This window comes from Pseudorca crassidens, chromosome X, assembly GCF_039906515.1.
Source record: "Pseudorca crassidens isolate mPseCra1 chromosome X, mPseCra1.hap1, whole genome shotgun sequence".
Taxonomy (NCBI): Eukaryota; Metazoa; Chordata; class Mammalia; order Artiodactyla; family Delphinidae; genus Pseudorca; species Pseudorca crassidens.
This window is the reverse complement of record NC_090317.1, coordinates 87,250,978-87,269,453: the sequence shown is the minus strand read 5'-3', so window position 1 is coordinate 87,269,453 and position 18,476 is coordinate 87,250,978. Positions and strand designations below refer to the sequence as shown.

Genomic DNA, 18,476 nt, shown 5'->3' with positions numbered 1-18,476 from the left:
GTCTGGCCATATAAATATCTGACTCAATAGATAAGAGGTGGGAACTTTTTTTTTCAAGCTGTGTAGGTGATTTGGCTGCACAGCCAGACTTGAGAGCCACTTTGTTATATATTGTTAATTATGCTTTGCCAATCTGTGATTCATTTAGGAATATGCTTAAAAATAATGGGGGAGGGAATGGGATATAAATAAGTATAGCCATGTGTTGACAACTGTTGAAGCTGGGTAACAGGTACATGGGGGTTCATTATACTGTTTGCAAACTTTTGTGTATGTTTGAAAATCTCATAAATTAGAAATATTTTAAATTAAGACTTTATCTTGCTAGATTCCCCCATTCCATCCTCCACATTGCTCCCAGAGCAATCTCCCTCAAACTCAAAATCTACCTACAACATCAAGTGTAAACTCCTTACCTAACCAGTATCCAAGACCTCTAGGACCTAGTGCCTGCTTACCTCTCTTACCAGGGCCATGACATTACATAATATTCCTCTTGGCTCCCCACGCTTTAACCATGTCAAGTTTTTACAGTTTCCCTACCATTCAAGACCTTTGATACCTTGACTCAGATTGTTCTCTCTGCTAAAATGGCTGCTCCCTGCATATATTCCCTAGAGCTCAGCTTAAATGTCACTTCCTCTGTCAAGCTTTTTCAGATATCCCCTCCCCCAGAGTAACACTGATCACTCTCTCCTTTGTGTCCCCACTGTATCCTGCACATACCCTCAATCAACACACCTCTCTTTATTTACATGTCAGTCTCCCCACTAGAGTGAGTTCTGCATGAGTGGGATTCTATTTATCTTTGCATTCCTGTTGCCAGCATAGGAACTGTCACTTAGTAGATTAATAAATGAATGAATGACTACCCAGTGAATGTTTAAAAAAGCTAAAAATTCCAAATCACTTTAAACGCTTTTTTAAAGTGACATTTTCAACTGAGAAAACCAATTTATACAACTCATTCAATCTTCATCTTTCATTCAACAAATAGTTATTAATATGCTACATGCAGGGCATTGTGATAGGTGCTATGAGATGGTCAGGTGTAAATCAGAGAAAAAGGAAGACTAGAAGCAATCGTAATATAAAAGCAACAAAAAGCCAGTACACAAAACATACAAATTACAGCTTCCTAGTGGTCAAAGCAAAGCTGGAAACACAACCAATTACAAAATCAACACACTACATTGGATAAATCCTTATGTAACACCAACCATAATCTTCTTGCTTTTTAAAAAAATTTGGATTTTTAGAGATTAAAGTTGCATAAAGCAGAGTACACCTTTAGCGAAAGTGAAACAATTTTAGCCCAGCTTTCACCTTTGGGCATAATGCTTTGGTCTAGGAAAAAAAATACACACACACACACACACACTAGGAAATATAAGCACAAACAACAGCAATTTGGACATCCTCTTAATGACACTTGGAGAAATCTTTAGATTTCTTTGTGTCCTATATTGAGGGAGCACCACAAAAATCCTAAATTCTATGGAAAATTTTCACCTATGTGGGTATTTTTCTGAGAAGATAGTTGATAGCTTTCATTGGCTTCTTAAAGAGATCTGTGACCTGAAAAACATTAGGAACTATCACCCCCAGAAATATCTCCAAGACACTGTGTGCTTAGCCACTACAGTGTTTTCACTTTCATTTATGAAACACAGGCGTACGGTATTTCCCTTAAAGCCACATGACAGGCCACTGTCAAATACAATAAAGACAGTACAGGAAACCAAAGAAACAGAATTCCAACCCTTGTGCATTATTCAGCTCCAATTCTCTCATGTCCCTAGGTTTATAAAGAAATATTCAGCATCTCTAAAATTAAACCTCCTCTATGTAAGGGGGAATTCTGTATTCCTGGATAAAATACTCTAGTTCTGTATCCCGAAGACAGGTAGAAAAGGCACAATCCTTTCATAAAAAGGTTAGATTAAGTATATTTCTAAATAAAAGCTAGGTTTTAATGCCTTAAAATATTCTGACAAAAGATATATCTATATGACGGGAAGAGAGAACTTAGTATTTATCTGCTACCATACATGAAGATTATTATTTTTTTAAATTTAAAAGTAGAAACTGAGGAATACTACTTGGAAGAAAGTAAAAGTGAAATAGAGGACAACAACAGAATGGAAAAGCCTGGGAGTCAAGCTGGGCTTAAATTCCACTTACTAGGTGTATAATCTCAGACAAGTTACTCCAAGTCAGTAACCTCTGTAAAATAAACAACACAGTCTATCTCATAGGATTGTGCCTGGCGAAGAGTAAGCCATATTATTATGTCTTATTTCTTTTAGCTCCAGATTAATCTAAGGGCAGCAATCTTATGCTGGGTATCTCTCTCTCTCTCTCTCTCTCTCTCTCACACACACACACACACACACACACACACACACACACACACACACACGATCAAGAGCCAAAAAAAGCTGTTTTTTTCCCCAGCCTTTCTACATGTTATCTGCATATGAAGAACATAAAGTATTTATTAATCTCCAAACTGTCTGCCTTAATTACGGACATAAACTTAACTTTGATGACAAGATTAGGAAGTTCCAGGTCTCACTCTCAAGTTAGTTATAGTTCTCCAAAGGTTAGTCTACTAAATAATGTTCGGGCCATGCCACTTAAGAATCAAAAATTTTAAGTGTACCTCAACTATTCTGAGCTACTTTTAATGAATTTGGAAGGAACAAAGATTCTTTTACATGGTTAATAAGTTATTTATAGCAATTATCAACATGGCAGCAAACTCCTTTCAGAATTGAGAACAATTCCAACTTCACAGGTTTGTTACAAGGATCAAATTAGTTCACTGATAAGAAAGCTTTAAAACAAAGCCTTTAGAAAAAAAGATTATGTCCCAACATATAGACTAAACTGGCTCTGTTTGAGTAAATTTAAACACCACTACATACAGCCCGGCACACAGTCATTTCCAATGTTCTTTAAATAAACCAGACAATGTGAACAATCTGCTGCTTTAAAACATTTATAACTGAAAGGTGTTTGCTAAAACTGTAAGAATAGTATGCAAAGGCACTCTAGTTCCCTGACACAAACTGACTTTGTGACTTTAGGACAATCTGGGCCTCAAACATGTGTAAAATGGAAATATAATAAATAAGATCCCTTAAAACACTGTCTATAACACTATGCCTTCAGTTCAAGACAAATGTTAAAGGTATTAAACATGAACAACCTGAATTATTCTCAAAACCTATAGAGCAAAAAGTAACCAACCCAGTTTGCTACTTGGCCAAATTCCAACTTAAAAAAAAACTATTAAAAAATATTAGGGGCTTCCCTGATAGCGCAGTGTGTGAGAATCCGCCTGCCAGTGCAGGGGACACGGGTTCGAGTCCTGGGCCGGGAAGATCCCACGTGCCACGGAGCAACTAAGCCCATGCACCACAACTACTGAGCCTGCGCTCTAGAGCCTACGCTCTACTACTGAGCCTGCGCTCTAGAGCCTACGAGCCACAGCGACTGAGACCACATGCCACAACTACTGAAGCCCGCGTGCCTAGAGCCCAGGCTCCACAACGAGAAGCCACCACAATGAGAAGCCCGCGCACTGCAACGAAGAGCAGCCCGCGCTCGCTGCAGCTAAAGAAAGCCTGCACGCAGCAACGAAGACCCAACACAGCCAAAAATAAATAAATAAATATTTTTAAAAAAAGTATTAGAAGGGGCTTCCCTGGTGGCGCAGTGGTTGAGAGTCCACCTGCCGATGCAGGGGACACGGGTTCGTGCCCTGGTCCGGGAGGATCCCACATGCCATGGAGCAGCTGGGCCCGTGAGCCATGGCTGCTGAGCCTGCGCGTCCGGAGCCTGTGCTCCGCAACGGGAGAGGCCGTGACAGTGAGAGGCCCGCGTACCGCAAAAATAAAAAAAAAAGTATTAGAAGATAAAACGCAGGGAATTATTCTTGTAACCTTGGCAAAGAAAAGATCTCCCAAGAAAGATGTGAAACCTAGAAACCATAAACAAAAGAATTTGACTACATAAAAATTCCAAACCATAGAAAATATCTGCAACAGGAAAAATAAAGGGTTAATATTTCTAATATACAAAGAACACCCAAAACTCACTAAGACAATCTTATTGAAAACCAAGTAAAAGGGAACTTGTAATTTGCAGAGGATATAAACATTTGCTTATCCTTATTAGTAACTACAAAAATGCTAATCAAAACAAGGAGATGTGATTTCTCGCTCAACAGACTGGTTAAAATTAAAAGGACCAACTGTATCTTGTTTTGGCAAATGTAGGTGGAGAAAAGGACACTCACAAACACTTCGGTGGAAATGGCAATTCTATATAGCCTTTCTGGAGGTCATTTTGGCAGTACCTATCAAAAAATTAAATGGGTACCACCCTTTGATTCAGGATGAATTCTATTTCCAAGGCTCAACAACAGGGAATGATGAAATTATAGCAGATTCATGCTTTTGGGATGCAACGCAACCATTAAAAAGAATGGAGTCCAGCCATGTATTCTAATGTATAAAAATACGTATAGTACATAAATGGATAAGCATAGTATGTAAACGTTAAAGCTATAAAAGAATATGTACACATTGTTAACAGATATAAAAGGAGACCATCATTTGTGGGGGGGTACTAATTTTTAACTGAAATGTTTATTTTGTTTGAATCTTTTTTTTTAATAGCAAACGTCACTTTTATAATTTAAAACAGTTGAAAAGGAAGGGAAAAAAAGATGAGCTTAGAAAACATCACTTTAATTTGAAAGTTTTACAAGCAGGAAATTTAGTCACATCTATAGATAAATCCATAAATATGCATGAAAACATGCAACCAAATCAAATTGTCCCATGAAAGAGCTCCAAATTGACCTTATGTTGAAAAGTAATAACCATAGTCAAAAGGGCAAAAGAAACTAAGCCTTCTTTGAACTTCTGACTTTCTCATTTACCTTTCTACTCCCTTAAATTTCCTCCATTTTTGGGGTTAACTTTCTTATAGGAAGGGGGCCACTTATTTTGCACTTCTATGGATGACACCTGCTGGCATATTTAGAAATACAGATAATAAATTCAGTTTCAAGGAAAGATACAGCATAGTGGAAACATACCAAACTAGATAACCTGGTTCAATGGCCAACTCCACCCCTAAGCAGCCATGTTACCTTGGGCAAGTCATTTCCCCAAAACCTGTGCCTATAAAATAAGGAGTTTGATGTAGACAATACCAAATATAAGGGTCTTATCCAGCTCTTCTGTTGGACATGGAGAAGACTACCGCCACTGGTAATTTGTTTTGCTAGAGGTAGATATGTGAATTCAGCCATGCAGGCAGTCTGCCTTTACTTTTAAAAAGCAAAAATCTAAAATCCTCTATGTAAAAGGTTGTATTCAAGTGACATCTATACCTCTCCAGACTATACTTCCTTTTAAGGCTGGCCTCACCAAGACAGTTAAGGAAATTTGAGAAGCAGGGAACTGGAGCTCCAGATTAGGTCAACAGACTGCAAGGCACTCTAAGCTGGAGTAGTCAAGCTAGTCCCTGTAAAACATGGCAGCAGATATAGATACAAAGAGAGAGGCATCTATAACAATGATACTGGATATATCCAGGTTTATACTCTTCTCTTATACTAATGTTATGTCCCTAGCTCCTTGTACTTAGAAACACTCAGAGAATGCTTGTTGAACTGAAGAGAAGTAAGATGTGAGAGGGAAAAAGAAGATATAATATTAACAACAATAACAACAAAACCAACAATGGTTTCCAGTTTATTGAGGCCTTACTATGTGCCATATGCTATATTTTATACAATATATGAAATGTTATAAGTGCTACTCAAGGGCTTCCCTGGTGGCACAGTGGTTAAGAATGTGCCTGCCAATGCAGGGGACATGGGTTCAAGCCTTGGGTCTGGGAGGATCGCACATGCCACGGAGCAACTAAGCCCATGCGCCACAACTACTGAGCCTGCACTCTAGAGCCTGCGAGCCACAACTACTGAGCCCACGCACCTAGAGCCCGTGCTCCGCAACAAGAGAAGTCACCGCAATGAGAAGCCCATGAACCGCAACGAAGAGTAGCCCCCGCTGGCCACAACCAGAGAAAAGCCCGCACGCAGCAACGAAGACCCAACACAGCCAAAAACAAAAATAAATAAAAATTTTAAAAAGTGCTACTCAAGTATGTTAATAGTGGTGATACTGATAACCATTAGGAAGACTCATGGGTTACTAAGGTTACAGGAGAACCTTGAACAAACTAAAACACTAGGGGGCTGTGTAGCTGGAGGGTGGGAGATCAAGGCAATCAATGTACTGCACACCACCACAGAACTGGGTAGGACCATTCGGGGGTATGAATGTGACTCCAAAGGCTTGGCAAAGCAAAAAACTACTCTGGTGGAACGTTCAGTTATCACTGGCCAGAGACTTAGCCCCCAAATGATCAAAGAACAAATACCATTCCTCCTTAACCACAGACTTGAAGGATCCAGACAGGCTGTGCTAACTGGCCATCAGTTCACCACTGTGACTGCCCATCTTTGAGCTGTCAGAGGGGTTAAGTGAAATAGTATGTTAAAGAAATTACCATATACTTAACCACCTACAGTATACTAACACCTTATATTTTCACATTTAACCCCAATAAACCCATAAATAAGGTATTTTTCCCAGATGAAGCAACTGATAGGTTAAGTTAACTTGTCCAAAGGGACAGAACTAGTTAAGTTGCCAGAAAAAAATTTAAAACCCGAGCATTTATTCTGCCTTTCTTATATAAACTATAAATTATTCCAGCCAATACATGAAAAGAAAATGAGAGTTAAAACACCATTTTGCAACTCTCAATGAATTAATAATGGATCTAAGCTTTGGGCAGCAGTGGCTGTTAACATCAAAAAGAAAAAAAATCCAAGACACCACTACAACCTAACAAATGTAAATGAACACACCACCGCCAAAGGGAATGAATCTGAATTTATAAAGCCTCTGGATGTAGCTATCAATTTTTAGGAAATATAGAGGACAGAAGAACATATTGAACTATACTGAGTATGCAATCAGCAAAATTCAGTCTGGGAAATTCTACAGGTCAAATGGCCTGAGTTTGTCAATAGACAAAGTATAAAGAAAAGGAAGAAAGGGAAGCTACAGATACTTAAAAGACAAACTGAGTTTTTAAAAATGGACAAATTACACTGTCCAGGGATGCACACTTGTATGATTAAAACCATAAAAGAATGCAAAGAAGTGACTACTATAAAGTCAGAACAGTAGTCACTTTCCAGAGGGAGGGAGGATACTGTGATGGGGATGGGCACATGGAGGGACTTCTAGGGTGACAGGCAAAATTCTATTTCTTGACTTGGGTGGTAGTAACAAAAGTGCTTTAAGATAATTTATTAAACCATATATTTGTTTGGGGATAGTTTTCCATATTTGTTTTCTATTTTTTTAACAATAAAAGGAAAACATTTTAATCACATTAAAGTTTCCCACATATAGTAAGATTCCATTTTGTATGAAATGCCCCAAATAAGCAAATCTATAGACATAAAATAGATTAGTGGTTGGTTGTGAGAAAGGAGAAGGGGAGTGATTAATGGCCACTGGGTTTCCTTTAAAGATGATGAAAATGTTCTAAAATTGATGTAGTAATGGTTGTACAACCATGAACATACTAAATAAAAACCACTTGTATACTTTAAATGGATGAATTGTATGGTATGTGAACTATACCTCAATAGAGATGTTAATAAGAGTCTAAGACACCCCAATTAAGTCAAGACACACTTTAAAAATAAAACTGGGGCAGAGCCTGAGAATCTGCATTTCTGACAAGTTCCCAGGTGATGGTGCTGATGCTGATCTGGGGACCACATTTTGAGAACCACTGCAATGAAGGATTTCAAAACTGCTTCTAGCTGAAGGCAGTACTAATCAGCACTGAAGAGTCAAGTGTTTTATTCAGGGACTGGGAAAGTAGTCCTGAATAAAAAGTTAACACTTTGTGCCAAGCACTGTTCTATTCTACTGGTTCCCTGACCATTAACACCAGCATCTCCTTGGGAACTTGTTGGAAATGCAAAATCTAGCCCCACCCCGACCTACAGAATCAGAAACTCTGGGGATGGGGCCCATCAATCTGTGTTTTAGCTAGCCCTCTAGGTGATTCTGATGTTCCCTAAAGTTTCAGAACTACTGTTCTATGAACTTTATATGCATTAACTCAGCTAAACTTCTCAAAAACCCTATGAGGTAGGTAACACGATTATTACCATTTTATAGATTAAAAACTGTGGCACATAGGTTAAGTAATTTTCACAAGATGACACAGCTGATAAGCAATGGAGTTGGAACTTGAACCCAGGGAGTTTGGGTTCTTAATCACTGTGCTGAAAGCTCTTTCCACCTATAAGAATTCAATCAGCAGAATGCAGTAATAGAAAATTAGTAGGGGAAGTTTAAAAACAAACAAACAAAAAAAGCAAAGACGGGAATTCCCTGGTGGTCCAGTGGTTAGGCAGGACTCCACGCTTTCACTGCCAAGGGCCCAAGTTCAATCCCTGGTCAAGGAACTAAGATCCTGCAGGATGCGCGGTGTGGCCAGAAAAACAAACAAAAAACAAAGACCAGGAAAAATACACCTCACTATAAAGACAGGAAAATAAGAAAATAATTGTAGCAAATAAGTAATCATTAAAGCAATCTTCCAAATGTGTTCCAAAATATAAGCAGCCACCAAATACAATATACCCAAGTATTTCCAGAGCAATTATCTTGGTACCTAATTATAAGGACTTAAAATTTGTGTTATGCTAAAGATGGTACATAAATTCATGGCAGTATGTTCACACTTACCAATCTTTAAAGTCTAAATGATTATACTAAGAAGTCATTCCAGAATAATTTGCATCTCCCTACTCCTTGTCCCTTTCAGTCACTACTTAAAGATTACTGAAAAGGAAAAACTGCTTTCTTTCAATATCTAAGATTATACAATCAGAATCTCAGAGTTGAAAAAGAATTTTCACATTCACCTAGTCCAGTCAGCAATCCAAACTGAATCAATCTACAATACTAATCTCCATTTAAAGATATACTAATAAGAAGTTGAAAGAAATTCCAATTTTCTGTAAAATCACATTCTGGAACTAATCCATGTCACCACTGTAATTTTTAAAGCCAAATGACTAAAACTTTTAACTAAAAGTTGAAAATGCTCAGGTTAACAGCTCAAACAAAACCTACAGCTGTTTTACTCAGAGAGAACCACTCCTTCACTATCTGAAAGTGTTTCTATACCAAGCTGGTCAACAAGTACATCACGTTTTAGCAACTCAACCCTTATGACACATCAAATGAGAGGGCTTCCAAAGAATCTGAGCTGAATTATCCCTGACATTAACATATAAACATCTGATAACCGGTCATTGAGGAAACAAGTCAGAGAACAATATAGCAAAACACCCAATTGCTTGTTACTGTCAACTTTACAGATAGTGAGATCACTGTAAAGCAGCCAAATATGATTACAGCTACACATCAGATTTTAACAATTTAATCAAACTGCAAGAGAGGTAACGTAGAATGTGAAAGGCAAATATATTCAAAGCAACCAATTCTGGCATTTCAGTAATACTCTGAATCCACGGTTGAAAACACACAACAAAAGGGAAAAGCAGCAATAGATTTCCATTGTAAACTTGTAATTCTGGAAACAATTCAAATATTGAAATGTCTACTGTGTGCAAAGCTCTCTCCCAAAACTCTAGTTATCCTAGTTTCACAAACTCAGGATTACAAGGTTTAAGCGATATTGTTCAAACTTCCTAACTACAGAAAACTCAGGACAAGGGTAAATGACTAATCACTATACATAATGTGCTCAAATTCTTTTCTTGAACAAATGGATTTCACTGTAATTCCCAAGAAATCACTTCTTTAATACCTAGTCAATTTACAACTAAGGATCTGATTTCTCCATTAATGAACAAAGAACTGAAAAGCCTGAACTCATGATCCATAGCACTGATGATTCACAATCATATTTCATCTAAATACCTCAGAAACTTTCATTCATGACCTCTAACCTTCTCTGCCCCTTCAACTTGTAATCACTCTCATTTCAAAGGTAGGCACAAGTGGCCTTGCTCTGCCCCCAACGTGTGCTTAAGTCAAAGGCTGACTGGAGCATATGTGCCCAACTTCCATTCTCAGGTTTTGACCATGGAAGGGACATGCAGTAGATCCTACGATGGCCAATGCTGAACAAGGAAAGAAATGAACAGTTTAAAGGACTCTATGTTGGGGGAACAGCATTTCCAGAAGAAATAAAATGAAACAATAAATAACCACAGGAAAACTACAGTTGTGTATAATAGCTGAAAATCAGGATGTCTAAGTGGAAGCTCTCAAAAATTGTTTAGTATTGCCATTTCAAAAACTGTATTACAGCCAGAGGAACTCATCACTAAGTCTTAAAAGCTTAGAAGTTATGGGTCAGAGCAGCTGAGATACCAACATCAAAAGAATAAAAAGCAACATTATAAGATAGTATAAAAATAACTAAACTACCTAAGGAAATTGAAACCATGATGAAAAACCCCAAAGGCACAATCAGGTCATTATCTAGGAAACATTAGCTTCTTCCACAAGGAGGCCTACTTTTCATGTGGAGCAGTAAGCAGGGCCAAGACATGGAACTGAAGTCAGGTATCAATTAAATCAGACTCTGCCACAGAAAAAGGAACCCATGACTAGTTATTTTGGGATAGTGCCTAGGCCAGCAGTATCAACTCCAACTGGGATATAGGAGATTACTGCCATTGTTCCATTATAATGGGGTCCTCCAGGGTCTTTAATTTAGTAAGAATGGGTTAGATACCACTTTGAGAATGTAATCACCAAATGTGGGGGAAACTCTACAGGATAAGTTCTTCAACAAATAAATTGGAAGAAAAAGAAAAGGGAGGGAACCTGCAGATTAAAATAGATTTAAGAAAGATATCAATCTTCCTTTGTGATAAATGGACTTTCTTTGGATCCTGATTCAAACTAAAACTTGAACACTAGCTTCATATTTGATATTTTAAAAAATCAGTTAATTTTTTTATCATACTGAAAGTCTTAGCCAGTGCAATACAGTGAGAAAAAGAAAAAAAATCAGTTAATTTTCTGAGTTGTGGTAATGGTTTTGATGTTTAAAAGAGCACTTTATCTTTTAGATACAAATATTTTGCAAATAAAAAGAGAACAGCAGGGGTTTATTTCAAAATAATCCAAGGGGTAGGGAGTAAGGGGCCTCAGTGGGTAGAAGTATAGATGAAAAAGAATGGCTGCAAGTTGGCAACTGTTAAAGCCGGTGATGGGTACACAGGGGGATCATTATATTATCCAATTTTTATATGTTCGAAAAATTCCAAAAAATTGGTTAGACATAGTATTTTGCAATTTTATTTTTTGAATGATTCTTAGAGTGACTTAAAAAATCATGTACAGACAGAATTCATTTAAATTTTAATTTAGTAATGAGCTCCATTTAAACACAAGAAACAGCCAGTACCACATCAGATCCAGACAATGGAAGAAACCAAAGTATCTCAATTACAGAATGGAAATACATACACCCCCACCATCTCCATTCCAGGAAGTATAATACAAATACTACCCACAAAGATCCACAAAAACTAACCTAAAATCACAGCCAATCATACTCATCCTGGTAGGAAATCTCAACACTGCTCCAACAGCTTCCTGAACGAACCTTCCTGACCAAGTTGGTCTGCTGGTTCCTCTGGAGTGCTAACCCACTCAGGTCAGACTACTGGAGGACCTACAAAAAAAAAAAAAGGAGGGGGAGAGATACACAACACATTTATTAGGGTGTGGGGGAGCTAACCATTATATCAACGTTCAAACATAATCACAGTTATTATTTCTTAAGCAATAACCCTCACATAACAATTTTCATTTTTTAGGACCTGCTTTGAGCAGCAACAAGAATTCAGAACCAAAGCTAAAGCAATTCTTCTGACATTTAGACAACATCCCTGAAAACTCAGCTCTCAATTCCAATGAAATTATAGGGAATAGTGATTATTTTATAGACGAAGTTATATCCTTGTTGTGAATTGACACTAAAACAATGTTGAATTTTTTGTGAAAAAAACTGCACACATAAATTATTTTTCACCTTCATACATGCTTTTTTGGCCATACTGGGAAACAAATGATAAACACCCTGGAAACGCAGGTTGAACTCTGCCACTGAACCTTAGACAGTTTTTAACTGGTATTGCCACTCCTTCCTCCCTTCTCAGAGACCACCTAGAATAAATTAAACCTTTTAGAGGTCACACCTAGATTATCATTCCCAGATTTATTCTAGTTTCGAATGACAAAAGTCAAATTAAGGTTTAATTTCTAATCACTACTTGACCCACTGTGAAAAACACCAAGGCAAAATCTCAAAACAGAAAGCGATCTCTTGTCCTCCCATGAAAAAGGGGGAAAATTACATTACCTCCAAAGCACTTCAAACTAAATAAAGCAAACCCTAAAGCGCAAAACCAGTGTCTGCATATAGTTAATTAACAGATGGTTACCCATGGTAAAATTTTAATCCTATGTAAACTTTTCACCATCATATTCCTATTTCAAATCCCATCATCCATCCAAGGTAATTAGAAAAAAGCACTCATTTTAATATTGGTCTAATTAAAATATAAACAGTAAGGAAAACTAACATCCAAATTGAATACAGTAACTTCTACTTAGTAAAGAGTATTAGAAAATATAAAATGGCAAAAACACAATAGGGGATAGTGTATTAAAGAACTGTCAGTAATTCACTTTGGAAAAGAAACTTGGTATCCCAAACAACCTTTCTAAATCCTCTCAGATAGAATTATCCTGCTCAGGTAAGCCCAAATAACAGATCCCCACACTGATCTGAGGGACCAAAGAAAGGAGGTAGGGGAAAAGCAGTAGGAACACTTAAAAACTAGCTAGCAGATGTTCTCTTTCTTACTGTGAAAAGCACAGCACCAAATTTCATTACTTTCATAGGGTGAATGACAGGACAGACCGACTTTGAAGGAGTGGAAGGAGGGAGTAGGCAAGAGACGAAACATCCCTTCCTAAAGGCAGAACACCTGGGTGTGGTTCTTGACAGGAACATTATGGCCAGGGGTCATTCCAGGAAGGTGATTTTGCATTAAAACTCCTAGACCAGAAACATAGGTAGGAATCACATTCAAACATAATAAACCACTGGAGATAAAAAGTTTGGCTTACGAGGGGGGAAAATATACAAAAATGATAGGACTGGCCTAGAAATATACTAAAAATTTACAGTTCTTTAACTGTTTCTTTAAACAAAAATCTCCTTTCCCAGGTCATAAAACTACCATGACACAGGTGCATCTGCCAACGTATTTTTACACCAAGAAAAAGTAACCACAATTTACTGTATGCCTACCATAAGCCAGGTACTTTATAAATTGTTTAATTCTAACAACTATTAAGAGCTACTATCCCCATTATACAGATGAAAAACTGAGAATACGAAAAGTAATTTCCCCAAGGTTACAAAGTTTGATGTGAACCCAAAGCACACAGTATTTCTACCATACCAGGCTGCCTCCCTTGAGTGGGAAATGTTGGTGTCTCCTCAATATACGCAACTCTGGGGCTAAAAGAAAACAATGTAATCTAAAAAGGAAACAAATGATAGGGAATTGTCTATAGTAATCGTGGAATGGCGGGGGGGAGAAAAAAAGTAGAACAGGGCAATGATTGAGGGGCAAGACATAATCTATCAAAGCTATTTTATTTTCCAGCACATGGGGGGGTAAATGTAGTGGAGACTGACAGGAGGCTACCTTTCTCTCTAGGGGATTCAGCTCCCAGAAAAACAGCATGGGGGGGCGGGGAATAGAAGAAGTAATAAATCCTTAACAATTACATGAGAAACATGTAAGAGGTGGTTAGCAGCAGAAAAAGATGTCCAGACCAAGAGGCCACAGGAACTCAGAGCAAGGCAGGGAAAAGGGGCGGTTCCCAAGCTTGCAAAGGGGATGGGCGGGGCGGGGGGGGGGGAAGAGCAAAAAGTTAGTTCACTGGAGGGTTATTCTCTACAGCCTTTTTAGAAGTTTTTTTCCCCCCTTTTTTGAGAGGAGTGGGTGTTTATGAGGAAGGAAAGGCTAACGGCCCCGAGAACGAAGAGGTCACAAAGACTGCAATCATCCAACCACCAACCCATTCATTGTTCCACCTAAAAATGGTTGAGCAGCAGAGTTGGAGAAATCAGTGCCCTGTGCTCCGATCAGGGTCATACAGGCTTGAAGGCTACTATGACTCCATCCACGAAGACGGAATAAATGCAGGGAACAGGAAAGGGTCTCTAGTCAATGCCTGTGTCAAGTGGATCAATTGGGGGGGGCGGGGGCGGGACGGATTAGGAGACTTGGGCTAAGCTCTGCCTTAGCAGGACCGGGGAGGGGATGACAGGAAAAAGCTTTGACTCTCCCTCTTAAATACGAGCCTCAAATATCCATGTAGATGAGAAAGATTCAAAGGGACGGTGGAATTAGGGGAGAATGGGGAAGGAATACGTCAGAGGCACCAAAGCTTGACCCGCTCTATCTTAGTTCAAAGACCATGGGAGTTGGGGAGTACAGCCCACCTCAAGAAAAACTAGAGGATTCATTTGGGCCCCGAAGGAGCGGAAAACCGAGGCGAGCCCACAAAAAGGTAGGAGGAGGGAATCAGTCATCGTAGGTTGGTCCCATCTCCCCCGCTGCCAAATCTAACCCCCCACCCCACTCCCCAACGAACTTCAGGACTCCCGCCCCCCACCCTTCCCAACCCGCCCACTGCGGCGGCGACAACGGAGGCGTTGACCGATTGGTGGGGTAAAGGCGGGCCCACACGCGGCTGAGGCCCGGGAAATGGTGTCGCCTCAACCAACTAGAGACGGAGTGGTCTTCGCCTCAGGTTCGGCTTATTGGCACCTCGGCTTTTCGCCAATCGTCACCTCCTTAACGTCGGGTACCTGAGAGGTGTCACAAACGCGGAAAGCCAACATCTCAGTCCCGGGTCCTGGCCGGACAGACATCAGCTTCCGCCGCCATCTTAACAGCAGGCGAACCGACCCTAGTCACTGCCACCCCCCACCCGAGGTACCTCCGCCATCGCCAACGGATTCCAAGAGAACGTAACCCCGCTCCCGCGAGAACTCACCGGCTAGGAACAGCATGAGCCGAAGACGCTGCCGCCGCCTCCGCGGCTACTGCAGTCTGTAGCCGAACCGCAGCCGCCTCCGCGCGATCCCGCGAGAACCTCTACCCGACGGGAACAGCCTGAGCCCAGCCCTTCACAGACCCCTCCTCCCACCAAAGCTGAAGTCGCTACGGCTCCGTTCTCACCCTACGCGAAGCAAAAAGCAAATGACGCACAAACTCACGGAGAGCCAAGGGGCGGAGCCACTCTGCCGCCGCCGGCTCTCGCATGCGCGATCAGAACTATCGCGATAATACGTTTTGGTCTCCGCGAGACCTTCGACTTCACCGCAGGATGCCGCCCGCGCCTCGTCTTTAGGAAATGCGAGATCTCGCGAGACCTGGGGCACGCTCCTAAAAAGGAGAGAGGCGGGGCTCCATGAAAATGACTGGGAGTTTTCAGGGGAAGGGAGGAACCTCCCGTCCTGCAGGGATCTCGCCTACCACGAGGTTTCCGACCCACTGCGGAGCTGGCTGCCAAACCTCGCGATGACACAGCTCAGCGCCAGATCTCGGCCATGTCCTGAAAACTGCCTCCGCCCCCGATCTAAGGTGTCTAGAGCCTAGTGCTTGAGGAAAATTTAAAAAGTCAACCTGTTTATTCTCACGCTTCCGGGCAGAGCTGTACCAATTAACCAAACTCCATGCTGGAAGAGGAGCAATAGATCTCCCATTGTTACCTAACTCCAGGAATCACATATTATTTTGGACTAACACATAAAAGACGTTCTATCTCACAATAAGCACGCAAATGCAAATGAAAACAATGACATAACATTTTTGGCCCATTAGATCGGAAAAAAAATTTTTTAAGACCGATAATATCCACACTCCTTCCCTCGCCGCACTGCAGGCTACTGAATCCATCTTAATCTAACTAAAGGCTCATATCGTTAGTTCTAGCTCCAAAGCCACAAATTTTAACTCCTGAGGCTTTACCTTGGCATAACCAAAAGATCCAATAAAGTGGTTTTCTCCAAACAAAGAGGTCTGCCCTCAGGAAAAATTCAAGCTTCCAAGGCGGGGGTGGGGGTTGGGGGGGAGTGCGTGCTTGAAGCTTTTAATATGGCAGTTTTTCCACGTCTAGCCAACAATGTTTCTCCAATAAATCTTGGGAGCCAATCTGGCTCGATTTGTGGGCTTTCCTATTCTAATGCATTGTTCTGTCTATTCTAATTTATATAATGTTCCTTTAGAGTACATTTTAATAGCTGGTAGTACGAGTACCCCATCTTTACTTATCTTTAAAATATTTTCTCGGTTGTTCTTAGCCATATTTTTTCTGGATGAACTTTAGAATCATATTAAGTTCCAAACACTTGGTATATTTATTGAAATTGCATGAACTGTATAAATCAACACAGAAAAAATGGACATCACTACAAAATTGAGCCTTCTTATACAGAAGCACAGTATCCCCTTCTTCACGTATGCAAACGTTCTTTCATTATATTCCTCAATAAAGTTTTGTAGTTTACTTCTAGGTATTTTTATTCTTTTTTCTTGCTATTGCGAATGGGGTTTTTTTAGTGTTAAATTTTCGAAATGCTTACTGCTTATAGATAGGAAAACTATCGATATTTGCCTATTTAGTTTTGTAATCGTACAAATAAAAAATATGTTCAACTTCACAAGTAATCAGGGAAATGCAAATGAAAACAATGATATACCATTTTTTGCCCTTTAAATTAGCCAAAATTACAAAGGTTGATGATAATTCGTGTTGGCACAACTGTGGAAAAATGGGCATTCTCGCACAACATTGAAGAGTGTAAATTAGTATAGCCTTTTGGGAAGGCAGTTTGGATAAATTTATCAAAATTCAAAATGCATAAACATTTTGACCCAGCGATTACTCTTCTAAGAATTTCTCCTACAGAAATACTCATACATGAAATACACACACACACACACACACACACACACACACACACACAAGCCCATTCATTATAGCATTGCTTGTAATAGCCCCTTCCCTCCCCCAAAAGGGAAACAAGCCAATGTACATCAATCGGGAAATAGTTAAATAAACTGTAGTACAATCATACAATTCAGCTGTTTATAAATGAGATAAATTTAGATTCCCTGATATAGGAAGATCTACAAGACATATTGTTAAGTTTTTAAAAAGCAATTAGCCGAAATGAATGTGTGTGTGTGTGTGTGTGTGCGCGCGCGCGTTTGTGTGTAGTACCATTTAGATACCAAAACCTACATATACGACGCCTAAGTAGTTACCCGCGAAGCCTGCCTGCCAGCCCCTCACCTTCCCCCTCCTCTGAGGCCGCCTTCCTCGAACCCCTGAGAGAAACGCCGAAGGCCCGGCCTTTACTCCCTCTCTAGGGCCACTTGGCCACGACTAATGCCGGTACCTCGCATCCCCACTGTCGGCCGCTCTCTCGCCGCACTGCCGGCCGCTGCCGGGCTGCCCCCGAAGATGCGGCGAGCTCTCTTCACTGGCGCCGGCCGAGGCCTGGGGGAGGGGAGAGAAGGCGGGGTTGAGGGAGGGCTGAGGCAGGCCGCCGGGTTCCTTCACCAGCCTCTCCCGCAGGCTCCCCAAGGCCGCCACCTCCGCGCCTCAGCGCAGGGTCCCGTGGGAACATCCCCCAGCGAGGAGCAGAGGACGGCTGCGAGAGCAGAGCCCGCCCCCCAGCCCGGAGGAAGACGCTCACCTCGGCGGCACTAGCAGGAGCGTGCCGGGTCCGCGGCCCTGCTTCAGACCTGCTTCCCTCGCTCGCCCTCCGTCGAAAACCTCCCCCTCCGGCTCTCCTCATACTCGTTCTGAGGCTCCGCCCCCAGCTCGAGAAGCCCCGCCCCTGCCCCCTGGGAGGGCACTCCCTCCGCGGTGAAGCCGGGTCCCCTACGGGGGACCGCGCCTGAGGTACTCCAGGCCCAGCAAACACAACCGTAGAGGATAGTAGGGTCACTAAGGAATTGGGAGTTGATTCGAGGCACGATGGAAACCGCTGAAGGGTGACGTGATTTGATGTGACTAACGTTTAAAAATTAATCTCTCCAGCTGCCTAGCGAAGAATGGGGGGCGAGAGGGCAAGCGGGGACACTGTGTGGAGGGCGGGAGATGATGGGGGCGCCTACCATAGTGAGTTTACACAGGTAAAACTCTTACTTCAGGGAGGTAGTGAGACCTCAATAAACATTCTCTTTTTCTCCTTGGTATTATTTGGGG

General features: G+C 40.9%; 1 protein-coding gene across 12 annotated transcripts in view; it reads right to left on the bottom strand.

Moving 5' to 3' along the window:
• The window catches only part of HUWE1 (HECT, UBA and WWE domain containing E3 ubiquitin protein ligase 1), a 143,359-nt gene extending 125,288 nt beyond the window's left edge, over window positions 1-18,071 (bottom strand). For 7 of the 12 annotated variants that reach the window (XM_067723115.1, XM_067723111.1, XM_067723120.1 and 4 more), the window contains exons 1-2: window positions 15,252-15,558; window positions 11,701-11,841 (exon numbers count right to left, since the gene is read on the bottom strand). The gene's annotated coding sequence lies outside the window, so the exon portion shown is untranslated. Of the gene's footprint in view, window positions 1-11,700; window positions 11,842-15,063; window positions 15,212-15,251; window positions 15,560-17,555; window positions 17,763-17,961 lie in introns of those variants that run through there. The other 5 variants (XM_067723123.1, XM_067723122.1, XM_067723113.1 and 2 more) reach the window with 4 other exon arrangements.
• Between the last annotated feature and the right edge of the window lie 405 nt (window positions 18,072-18,476).